The sequence below is a fragment of the Trichogramma pretiosum genome, unplaced genomic scaffold, assembly GCF_000599845.2.
Source record: "Trichogramma pretiosum strain Unisexual culture from Peru unplaced genomic scaffold, Tpre_2.0 scaffold14, whole genome shotgun sequence".
NCBI classification, from domain to species: Eukaryota; Metazoa; Arthropoda; class Insecta; order Hymenoptera; family Trichogrammatidae; genus Trichogramma; species Trichogramma pretiosum.
Genome location: NW_019641706.1, coordinates 2,439,644 through 2,452,379, shown reverse-complemented (window position 1 = coordinate 2,452,379; position 12,736 = coordinate 2,439,644). Strand labels below are relative to the sequence as shown.

Genomic DNA, 12,736 nt, shown 5'->3' with positions numbered 1-12,736 from the left:
AGTCGCGATTCTCTGGAAGAGAAAATTTTTCAGAATAATATATTGACACACGCAATCGAGCCGACCGACTATTATAATTGTTGTTATTTTTATAATATACACGGGAGCACATTCGTGTTATACATGCATGTGTAGCAGCAACATATAGCTGACGCAGACACGTTTTTAATTCAGAAAAAATAATATATCATCGTAAAATACAACATAATAAGCGTTTGTGGAAGCCCGAATTGCTGCTGCCGCTGCTGCGCGCCGACCTATTCTTCTATGGGCGATAATAATATAAAGAGCCTGAGCGATCGTATTCGCCTACAGCGAAAATCTGCTCTCTGTGTGCAGTTTTTAAACGCTTTCAATTATCTATATATATCGGCATGGCACGGCATGGCACGGCACAGGAGAGAGATAGAGAGTTCGGTAAAGGGCTTCAAGGTTGCCAAGGTTGCCGGCCTCCTCCTTCTACGTCGTCGTCGTCGACGCATAGCTCATGCACAAAGTATACAATTTAAGAGCATCGCTTACTGCTCTCTCGCATATATACTACAGAGAGAGATGCATACACCTGTTATTAAAGAAATAATTTAATCCCTCTTGGCACGGAAGAGAGAGAGACTGAGAGATGGAGAGAGAGGAAAGAAAAATTTCTAAGCCCCTGCAGCAAAAACGCACAGACGAGTATTTAAAAGAAAATAAATACGAAAATTACTCGCTGTCTTGTCGAGAGTCCGAATGAATCAGAATTAAAGCAAGATAGACGGATGAGTAAAAGAGCTGAGCGAAGGACATAATATAACCGCACACATGTCGTCGTTAGATGTGCGCGGAGAGAGAGAGAGCCTGTCGTTTTATTACGAGAGCAGCAACTCGTGTGTGATAGGCATCTCTTTTACTCTTTCTCTCTCTATCTCCGCTACTCTTGGCGTGTATAAATCCATTGTGTCTGTGTGTGATATATATAACGCGTCCGTCTCTAATTGCTATACATGCACGGAACGAAGAAACAAAACTAACGCCCCAATCGGCAAAAGGCGCGAAATAGGCTTGATGCTTCCCGCTTGATTTCTCAGCTTTTTTATATAACGTACATAACGTATATCGTCGACGCGAAGACGAGAGACTCTTAATTTTAAGCTTTTATTCCGTCTGAACGCTGTCGTTTCTTTTTGCGACCGCGTGCGCCTTTATTTTTAATTCCCGGGCCCCACGACGTGGAATGTAGTTTTATCTGCGCGCGAGAATGTCGCACATTTTGTGCGAGATCGGTCGGGATCCCGACTATATACACACATTTTTATAATACGCGGCGCGCGATCGGCGGAATTTGCATAGAAATCGATAAAAAAAAACGCAGAGAAAGAAGAAATAAAGATAAGCCAGAGCTGAGAGAGAAAGAGAAGGAATGAGTAAATAATTTATAAGTTTTCCGTGGAAGCGATCGATACGCAAGCAGACAGACTCCTTCTATTTGAGCTCTCTGGCGTTATTGTACATATATGATGATGATCGGCAGCAACTGCACAGACTTGGAGATCGCTCCAGCTCGCACGCACGCCACATACATAAATGCAATGAAATTTGCAGCGTTGGAAAAAACGCATAGTGGCACGTCATTTATGGTTATAATAATGCGAAAAATAAAAAGCGCGACCTGCGCACGAGGTATGAAATTACGCAAAAACGGCGCGACGTAAACAGGCCGGTATTTTATATATAGTATATAGAGAGAGAGATACCAGAGCCCAGGATAGAAATTCAAGTCCAAAAAATCTGGAGACCCGTTGCTGCTGATACAGTAGTAGTAGTATAATATACAGTAGCGATGGGTTTAGAAGCATTATAAGTCACATATGCTCACGATACGACAGCAGACTGTGAAAAAAGACAGTAGCGGAAGCGATGCGGTTAAGCGTATTATAAAAATTTTATACATTTATTATAGTGGAAGCAGAAGCAGAAGCAGTTCCGAGGCGCGTTCGTGTTGGTGTTGAATTATACGCATTATAAGCGTACTACGACGACGAGTCGTCACATGCACACGCATGACTTTCGGATCAAATGCGTACATATATATCGGATTCACGCTGACGAGGACAACTGCTGCCGCCGTGAAAAGTGCAGCGCGACAACACGCCACAATTCTACTACGGCGCTGCGTGCTGAATTACTTTTCTCTACCTAATGATAGAAGAAAAATTAAAAATAAGGATCGGTCGGGGTGCATCGAAAAGTCATAACAACTTTAAGACGACGAGGACTATATACGCTCAGAGAGAGTAGAGCTCGCACGCCTCGATTTATACTATATACACGCATTAAAATGCCAAGGAAAGTTTATAACGTCGGGCGAGCCGAGCCGAGAAAGAGAGCCCAGAGGATCGGGCACTACTACCACTACTATAAGGCATGTTATGCTTTTCTGCAGAAAAGGGTTTCGATGTATAAACGGAGCAGCAACGGAGCCAAGAGAAACGAACGAGCGTTTACGAGGAGAGCTCGTAAAGTCCAGGCTCTCTTTCTACTCTCTCGCGTATATCCTAACGTAGGGATACATATAATATGTATGTATATGGTACAACATATACTATATATACAACACGACGTTAATGCTCGAGTCCGAGACTCTGCCCTCTGCTGCACATAGTGTATATAGCTGCACTTGGAGAAAAATGTTTATGTACATAAATACCGAGCCTCGTTCGTCCCCCCCGCGCCGTACCGTGCAGTACCGCGCGCGAGAAGAAAAATACACATATCTCGGAACGAGGCGAAGATGCATTGGTTCTCTCGGCGCATGACGTAGGACTTTTTTTTTTACTACATATAGAGGTATATAGAGACGATCGATGACGACGATGATGCGGCGATATCGGCTTACAATTCACGAGACGCTCGCGTGGTAGATACGTACGTATAGACGCGCTTTTTAAATGCTTTCTCGGGAAAAGTAAAAATAACAAAAACACACACGCGGATCACAAGTGCCTCGGTTTTGTCCTTCGAGTGCGTGTAACAGTGTGCGTTTATGTGTTCATGTGATTTCTCTCACTCGAGCATTATGCGGGTGTGCGTTTATTTACGCCGAATGGCAGTCGCGTTTTTCGCGTGAATCTGAAGGGGGAAGACAATTTTTCATTTTTTTTCGTGTTAGCTATCGTAATGTCCCATATGTTCATCGAATTATGACTTTTATTATTTTCTCTAATTCTACGATAAGAAAGCACTGATATATGATTCGTCTATCTTTTTTTAGAACAAAAAAATAAATAAATAGAAGAACGAACGAAAAATTAGCGCGAAAAAAAATACAGCGCCCGTATAGCGCGTCATCAGCGTGGCAACGGCAACAACAGCAGCAGCAACAGTATAGAGAGAGGAAAGGAGCACACACAAAAGATACTTTTAGGACCCTCGCTTTCTTGCTCACTTGCGCGCTCGCTTATACACAGATACACAGACACACATACGTACGAAAGCAAGACTGTAAATCGAAGGTGTATAGCAGAAAAGAAGAAGAGGAAGAGGAGGAGGAGCGGAGGAGGCAGAGCTCTGAGCCAAACGCTCGGTTAAGCGAACGAGCAAAAAAAGCAATATAAGTAAAGCAGGCAGAAGAGAGAGAGAGAGCGAGAAAGAGTGAACCCATAAGCACCCATAAGGATGAAAAAAGACGAGTTTAGACACACACACACACACATACGCGAAAGAGCAGCTATCGGAGCAGAGGCACCATCGGCTTAACTCCGTGTAGAATATGTGCTTGCTGTATCTCCTTCGCCTCTTCTTCTTCTCCTTTCTACGTGTAGCACACATGCATGCATACTCTCAAACACTAGCAATCTTTCCCCGAGCTTGGCGTTTTATTTAGGTTTCTCGATGTTGGAGCTTGTGTATAAATGCGCGTTTCGCATATCGCTGCTGCCGCTGTACTCGCGATGTATGCATGTACATTTCGAGTTGCAGAGTGCGTGTGCACGCATATACAGCAGCGGAGAAATGAGAGAAAAAAAGCACAGAAGTAGGGAGCAAGAATGAATGCTAGTTACTCTCTCTCCTTTTTCTCTCTTTCTCTCTCTTCTTCTATCGGCTCGTGCGGTACGCTTCGTGTGAGGTAATTTTGCAGCTCTCCGCGGGTACATATTTGCACCGAGTCAATAATACTCCTGGTCAACGCATGCATGCATGCGTGCATACGCACGCACGTAGCATAAACCCAGGCGATGGTGTTCGATTTTTTTTCTTCTCGTACTCCTCCCCTTCCTTCCTCTCGAAACATTGTCTGGAGCGCGAGATATAATTGTGTTACGTAAGGAGAAACGTATGTACACGCGAAAAACCTCAATTAGACACGTAGCAGGCGGTCGAAAACTTTTTCGTCTGATAATCGAGTTATGTATCGGCTGGTGTCGATTTCTGAAAATTCAAACTAAATAATTCTAACCGACGCGTCGAATGCAATAACATCTTTATATATCGCCCCCCACGCGTTATACATGGCGTTTCATTCGCGCGCGCAAGTACGTATTATGCGCGAAGTGGGTGTCGATCTTCTGGGTGCGAAAACCTAATAGACTTGCACGCGCTGTATAATACACACATACGAGTGCAAAAAAGAGACCTTATTACACGTCTCGCGCTTGCTTATACCTATATAATTTCACCATATCGATCGGATAATACGTAATGTGTATCGAGATATATGTAAGTATTGCAGCCACGAGTAATACAGAGAAATGTAACTACGAGGCATAACGAGACATACAGCTCGTCCAAGAACTACACGCATGCCAGTACAACTGTCCTATTGCTTATTCAAGATATCGCTATATCACGTGTATTATATCTGCAAGAAAAGAATATACACACGTAAGAAACGGTGTATAATATACGAGAAGGCCGAAACGATATTTTGCAGCCGAGAGAGAAGATCGTTTTTTTGTAATATTTATTTTTTGGTATATCTGCCAAACTTATATGTTGTCGACGCACGCACACGCACCTTATACTTTTTAATTAATTCCAAACGCGATAAATGCGCGCATATAATAAATTTAAATGTTCGTGCGTCGCTGCTGCTGTTGCGGATCAGAAGGCATGGGGAGAAACGCCATAAGCGAAATTTCTGTCTCTCTCGGGCCGGTGCTGCTGCTGCTGTAGCTGTATAAGCTGCTGCAGTGTCGTAGCGGCTTCTCGGTTTTTCGAAGAAGAACGATTTTGCAATTAAATGCACCGCGCGAAAGAAACATGGGTGCGCAGAGAGAAGGCAGAGAGTGCGTGTGCATGTGTGTGTGTGTGTACGACGTATTATATACATGCCTGCATGTATGCTTTTGCGATGTCGTCGTCGACGTCGTTGCAAAGCGCTATCGGTTAATTGAGTGAATGTTTTTTTGCCCGCTGCACCTTCTTCTTGCGCCCGTTTGCGTTTAAATATATCTTCTTATACAGACGCACACGCGAATGGATGGATGTTTCATTAGGTAAAATAAATGCTTTTTTGGCGCTGTGGCTGTTTCTTCCTCTCTCGTCGTTCGTTTTTTATGTGATGTGAGAGAGAGGAAGGAAATCGGTGAAAATTAATAGGAATTCGTACGCAATACCGGTGTAAAGGGACCATAGGCACTTCGTGTCACGTCTCTCGTTACGATTTTACCGTTTCTTTCATTTCAAAATTCTGCCATACCACATAAAGCCTCGGGTAATATATGTATATTTGTAGTTATGCGCGGTAGCATTTTCGCAGGAAAGACGTGTGTATTTCGCTTTGCTGAAAGTACGAAATACACACATACACACACGTATGTATGCATAGTACGAGTTTGCGAGACCGAGAGAGAAGCAAAGAAGTTTCTTCTTCTTCGTTTTTTTCCTCTCTTTCTCTTCATCTCGTGTGTGGATATTTGTGTGTATACACATGTGTGTATGCGTGAGTATGTGTGTGTATGTGTTGTGTCGAGCTAAGCGGGCGCGTTCTACGAACGAATTAGCAGCCCCTTTATAACAGCACTATTAGTCCAAAGACTGGAAGCTAAAAACTCTGGAGTTTTGCTGCAGAATAGAGGAGAGCCTTGGGCTTCGAACGACGACGATGGCGCGTGCATAATAACCGCGAGATGAAATATTATTATTTTCCATAAAGCCTAGGAGCCGATGCTTATCGCTCTCGGTCTTCGTAAGCAGCGGCACATGTTTTGCATACTAGACTCACACACACGCGCGAATGCACGACCGGGCAGCAGTAGCAGTCGAAGGGGGGTCCCTTGCTGTTTTTCCGCGGAATTGTAAATAGCCGCTCTGCGCGAGTGAAGTGAAAACAGAAAAAAAATCACGAGCGCTAATTGCACAATCGTATAATTCGATGGGTGTGTGGTGTTGCTGCTATTGCGCGCTACGACTAAGACGGGGGAGAAGAAGAAAACATGACGTGTGCAACAATATATATAAAAGGGAAAAGCGAACTTTACAGGGCTCCGAGCACGTAACAATATACTCAGCGCGGAGAAAAAGGGAATAATATAACACGTATCGTTCGATATTGTATGGGATGCGCTTGCTGCTACATAACACCTATGAAAAGGTTTGCTACTTCTTGCGCGCGCGCGAAAGATATTAAATAATAACGACGCGTTTCTCGGGAATAGACTAGCATCCAGATAGTATACCGTATGTATTAAATATTTTCCGCCGTTATACATCACTCGCCACGTATTGGCCGGCATTGTTCGGCGCGAGAAAAAGACGCGACGCGATACAATAACGTACTGGCACAAGTGTGAAAAGCCAATTGTGTCTCTTACTGCTCTGTACTGTACGCACTCGCGGCCATACGTCTGTGTTTTCATTAAAGCCACTTCGATGTTTACTCGCGGTGCTGTCTTTATTTCTCGCGCGCACTTTTAATAAAATATAGCCGAGAAATAAAATTTAAAAAAAACAGAGCCGTATCATCGACACGCCACACGCGCGAGCGAGTAGCTGTCGGCACCAATCTAAATACGTCGCGGTATATGTGTATTAAAACGCGTCTTTTTAAATCACGTGCCGCTTATTACATACACATAAACCGCACGACCGATAACACGTTTCTGTCTTGGTAGAGCTGCACCGATCTCTGACTCGAGCTCGAAAAAAAGCCCATTCATCGAAATCAATTACACCGACGCAGCAGCAGAGAGATAGATAGGAAATGTAGATAGGAGGCAACGAGCTTTTCGGATGATTTATGATGTATTCGTCGTTGAAATTTTCATGCTCGCGTGTCAGCGCGTAGTATGAAATTGAAATATATCTTTCGCGAGAATTGGTTTATCTCATCAAAGTCGCGGTCGGAGTCGTGGAGAGATAACCTGCCATGTTACAGTATAGTATCTGCCTTTGGATTCAATTATACATTATAACGTCACTTACAGAACTATGCGTGACACGCGCAGCTCTTATACTACTACGACTATCTCAATGTAAGTAGCGAAATACCTAACATCTCCCTTGTGATGTGAAATTCTCGCGTCCCCCTTGAGAATCTACAACAACCATATTGCACGTTTAAAAGTACACAATATTGCGCACATATAGGCTCTAAATAAAGCGAGAGGGACAGAGATTTTAAAGCGATGATCGCGAACAGGTATACGTATCGTGTAGTAATGGGGGGAGGATCGAAGTCTCTTATACATTAGACACCTGTCTCATCCTGACAATCGATGGAGAAAAAAATCGCTCACGAGCAGAGATTCCCACAGCAGATTCGCGGAACGCGGCTTTTAATAATTTACGAAGGCGATTCCGATTTTTCGCGATCCGTTGTGTACGATCGTACATCGATTAAGCATTCCATCAGTCATGTAGCGTTAAAAGTAACAAATAAACATGTATATATTTTTGTACCGAGCGTGCTGAGTGAAATTTTCATTTTCGTCTCGTCTTTACAAAGGCTCACGCACCGAAGAAGGCCTCTTACTGACACATGCGTACGTGAACCATGACTTGAAACTTTGCTTTCAGCACGAGGTTCAAGAAGAAGCGCAAAATGATGAAGAAGAAGAAGAAGAGAAGAAAAAAACGTCCGCCTCGCACGCTCGAAAAATCAGCAACCATTGTTGCGAGCACCCCCGTAGAGCGAGGAAAACCTCTTCTTCTTTTCGCGCGCGCGAGGGAGAGATGAGCATCGTCAGCAGCAGCTCGTCCGTGTCTGCACATCGATCCTTACGGATTATTTTGCCCATTATTATATGCCGTTGTTGTTGCTGTTCAGTGTGCGTCGCTGCTGTGCAAGAGCTCATTTCTCTTCTTCTTCTTCTCCTCTTGATCTCTGCGTATATACAATGTGTGTAGTATAACGCATATAAACACACACGCATACGCACACACCAACAAACAAACAAACAACACGCATGAGGTAAACCTGTCCTTTATATGTGTATAGCCGTGCGTGCCTCGATCATTTGCGCGTTGGACCTTCTATACTGCTGTGCTGCTGCTACCTTTTATGCGTGGGACGCGTTTATCCAGGTGCCCTGTTACGGAAACTGTTTTCTTCTTCGCCTTCGTCTTCGTGCTTCTCTTCTGTCGAGGCTTATTGTGATTGCCCTGTGTGTGCACCTCTCTCGGGCTCTTGCTCGCGCGCAACATTTTTTTTTTTTTCGGAAATTTAGATTTTTAGAGAACAGAGGAGGGTGTGTGTGCGTACCTATATAGGTAGAATAAATTTGAGCGAGAGAAATTCGAGTGTTGTATAAAAATAAAGCTGGTTAGAGGAGCAGCAGCCCTGCAGCGGGACAGGATACGTGCGCGCGAGCGCAACAAAAGAATTACTTTTCGGTTAATTAAGCGTTAGTGCGCGCGCAGTAACGTCGTTGTGCTGTGTTGCTACGTTCCTTTTTTCCATTTTTTTTTTTTTTTTTTTTTACAAACTTCGACGAAAAAATAAATCAGCTTTGCAAAGCTGCTACCTATACCTTATATTTGCCGAGAGCAAACTCACGAGTGCCTGGCAAACGTTAGTTCGCCGCGCGCAATATGTATCAACATTTGCATATACGACGAAAGAGGAAAAATGAGAAACGTTAGAGAGACCTTGATAAAGAAGCGCATGTGTCTCGAGTATTTGTGAAAAATTGTGCAGCAAATTGATCAGGAAGAAAAGAGAAAAAGAAAAAGAAAACGCTTGACAAAACTATAAATATTTCATATTATTACAGATTTGGTTCGATGATTCTTACGGCATAAATCACACGAGCGGCGCGCATACCGCACAGGCGGAGATCAAAGAGCTCTGCGCTTCGGTGTCGTCGGTCCCGCGGCTCTTTCTTGCTCACTCTGTCTTTCTGTTTTTGGAGCTTCGAAAATAGCGGCAATAAATGTGTACACACTTAACGAATAAAATAAACAAATTTTTCAAGATTTTGAAAAAAAATCATCATCAACGCGTCGTACTCTTCTGGATGGGAGAACACAAAATTTATATCGCCTATAGGTAATGTTGCGAGATGTTCCATTGAATAACCCAATTTCCGTGTAAATAATACCCATAATATAACTGTGCTCTCTTTCTCTCCCTCTCGTATATTCTGGCCACATTATTTTACATGGTCCGAAAAATCATCGCGTATCCATTGCTTTCTGCTTGTTGCTGCTGCCTGCCTGCCTCAGCCACACATTCCTAGTACAGCGCAAAAAAAGCCTCTTTCTTTATTTTTCTCCCAACAGCAGCAGCAACAACATTCATCTGCGCCAACTTTTTCTTCTCTCGCTCTTGGCAGAAACGGAGAGAGAACTTTTAATTCTCCTTTTGTTCTTCTCTCTCTCTCGCGAGCGTCGCGCGCTCCGCAGACTCGCGAGAGAGTCGACATTTACATATGTGCTAAATAAAGGAAAGAGACAGGCTGAGATTTTTCAAGCCTGTAGTAATACATTCGTGGAACGCGTGTGTACACGCGCGCAACGTTTATACGATCAATTCGCGCGCTCGCACTAATATACACACACATACTAAGCACAGACAGCATATCACGAGAGAAAGAAAGAGCGCGAAGACGAAGAGCGAAGAAAATATGTATGTATGCGCGAGTATGAGTATGAGTTTGTAACATTGTAAGTGAGTAAGTGTGCATGATTAATTTGCCAATGATAAATGTCAATGATCAATTGACCAAGTGTCTGTCGTCGTCGTCGTCGCTGCTGCGACTTATTATTATTGCAAGCACTTGGACTCGCAATATATAACGTCAACTTTTCATCGCTCTTACTGCTTGCGAGAGAGCATGCGTGAGCCAATTAAAACTTTAAATATTTTGTTTTCGAAATTTTTTCGCACACACACACACACCGGTCGCTCGAGTCTTCGAGCTTCGTGCCGCGTATAGTATGGTAATGTCTGCGAATTATAACTCTCTGGCCTGGCAGTCTGATTCCACACATACGTAGGCACATTTATATTATACACGGTTACGAAGGAGAGAGACCTTGACATCGATGAAAGGAACGCGAAAAATTGCGGTAAATCAAATACACGGCGACGTAGATGAGAGTCTTTGGTATATAGATTGTATAATACCACGTTGAATAATAATCAAGTCAACGAAATGTGTATCGATCGGAGGATGGCGGGATGCACACGCAGCAGCAACAGAAACGACAGCAAAAAAGCAAGCCAAGAAAGACGATGCAAAAGGGGGAGAGAGGAATCACCATAAAGCAGTAGCGCAGCAACGTCAGTCGACGAAGACGAACGTCAACTTGTGTATAGCAAAAAAGAGAAAAGCGCAAAAGGGAGAAGAGAGAGAGAGAGAGAGAGAGAGAGAGCTGGACGACTCTCTGACATATAAGATATAATATAAGTTATTGCGAATCGCTTGCATGTCTATCTTTGTCTTACTCTTTGCACGCCGGCCCTGTCGTCTTCGTCTCGTCGTGTCACCCCCTTTCTCGATCGGTATAAACAACGAACGACGAAAAGAGGAGCGAACCGGGTGCACATTCCCTCTGTGCAGTCGCGGCTACTCGCGGCCTCTCTATATATATAACAAACATGCGCCTCGCCGTGGCTATATATATAATAAAACAAGCCCTACATTGCCCATTAGTATTGTGTTGCGCGAGAGGGCACAGAAAGAGAACGCACGCACAAAAAACAATATACTTTAGCTCGCGGGACAACATGAAAAAGGGCCTCTTTCTCCTGCCACGGGTATATATCGCGCGCGCATTGTGTAGTACGTCACATGCGTTCATCAGGTACTATATATTGTACCATATACGTCCGATCGAGAAATTTACTGCCTATTTTTGCGTAAACGCTCCGGACAGTGATTGAAGGATGAATGCCCCCGAGAGAGTTGCGCCGAGGACATTAGCATGGGCTACTGACTCTTTTTTTCCACTCTTTTTTTTTCAGTGCGTTATTGTTCGCTTTGTGTGTTTATATATTGCCCTGCCTGTAGCCCTCGGGGGACAAGAGCAGGTAGCAAGCACATTATAACAAGAGTCGCTCGATGCAACTCCACCTCGCGCGTACATAGGCTCATTAGAGTCACGGTATAGCATAAAAGTGAAGCATATATTATAATAAGAGAAAGAGCGTATAGAGCTGCCGAGAGAGAGAACATAACGCGCAGCCTCGAAAGTTGACAAAATATAACCTCTAAGATGCTCTGGGGACACACATTTATTCGGCGCTCGCACACACATGCACACTCGTACATTCTAATATGTATACGGCATTAACACGTTGTACTACGTACTACCTAGAATTAAGACAAAACAATGATAGGTACAAACTTACGGAAAGATGGAACAGGTGCATTTGTCTCATCGTGCACCCAATCGGACTCGGGACGACGACCACGACTCGCAGTAGTCACTGTTTTTGTATTCACTGTATATAATAATATATATAACGCACTCGAGAGAAAAGGCACGACTGATAGGAACTTTCAGTATGAAGATTATTCCAAAGACGCAGTTGGCCCGAAGACACACACGAGACAACACAAAACAGGGAAAAAAGAATCACACTCGACACTAGAGATAGTAGGCGCTGATAACGGCGCGCGCCGCGGATCTGTCTTGTGCACGATTTATACGTATTTTATATGCTATCTATATATAGCACACTTTTGTTGTCACAACAACCTGTCGCCCCGATCGCTGCAGTGCAGTCCTCTGATGATTTCTCGTCCCTTATTATTATTTTTTCAACGCGCACACGCACACCGCTAGCGATCTTAGTGCATCTATGCTGCTGCTACACACTTCACAAATACATGTATATAAGGCCAGCTAACGCGCGAGCCAAAGGAGAAAGAGAGCTATGGCGTCCGCTCGTTCTCTCTCATCGTCTGCGCACACACACGCAGGCAAGCGAGCAGCAGAGCTCTCGGAACTCGCGCACGCACAACTCCACCGACTCGCACCTCGCTGTACTTGGATTAGAATAATATATCTGTATGCAGCGATCGCAGAAAAACTATCATTTCCCGATAACGAATAAACAACAAATGTACACACGCACACTAACAAACAACGCGAGGTCTTTGCGCACTTGTATTATAATGTATTACACACGGACGGATTCTTGTGTCTCTGTATATAATGTGTATAGTCTCGCTCACTCGCACTCACGAGTCACGACGAGTGTCTTTATATGCGTGTGTGTATGGGTATAATGTGTGTGTGTGTGGCGACGAGCAGAGTGACGTCGACGAGATGTGGCTTATGGTGGCGCGACTCGTATACTGAGACTGGA

The 12,736-nt window shown here is 44.0% G+C and overlaps 1 protein-coding gene across 1 annotated transcript in view; it reads right to left on the bottom strand.

Annotated features, from left to right (window-relative positions):
- LOC106657153 (cytokine receptor) overlaps positions 1–12,734 on the bottom strand; it is a 29,155-nt gene extending 16,421 nt beyond the window's left edge. The window contains exon 1 of the mRNA XM_014378506.2: positions 11,774–12,734. The gene's annotated coding sequence lies outside the window, so the exon portion shown is untranslated. The remainder of the gene's footprint in view (positions 1–11,773) is intronic.
- Positions 12,735–12,736: the final 2 nt, after the last annotated feature.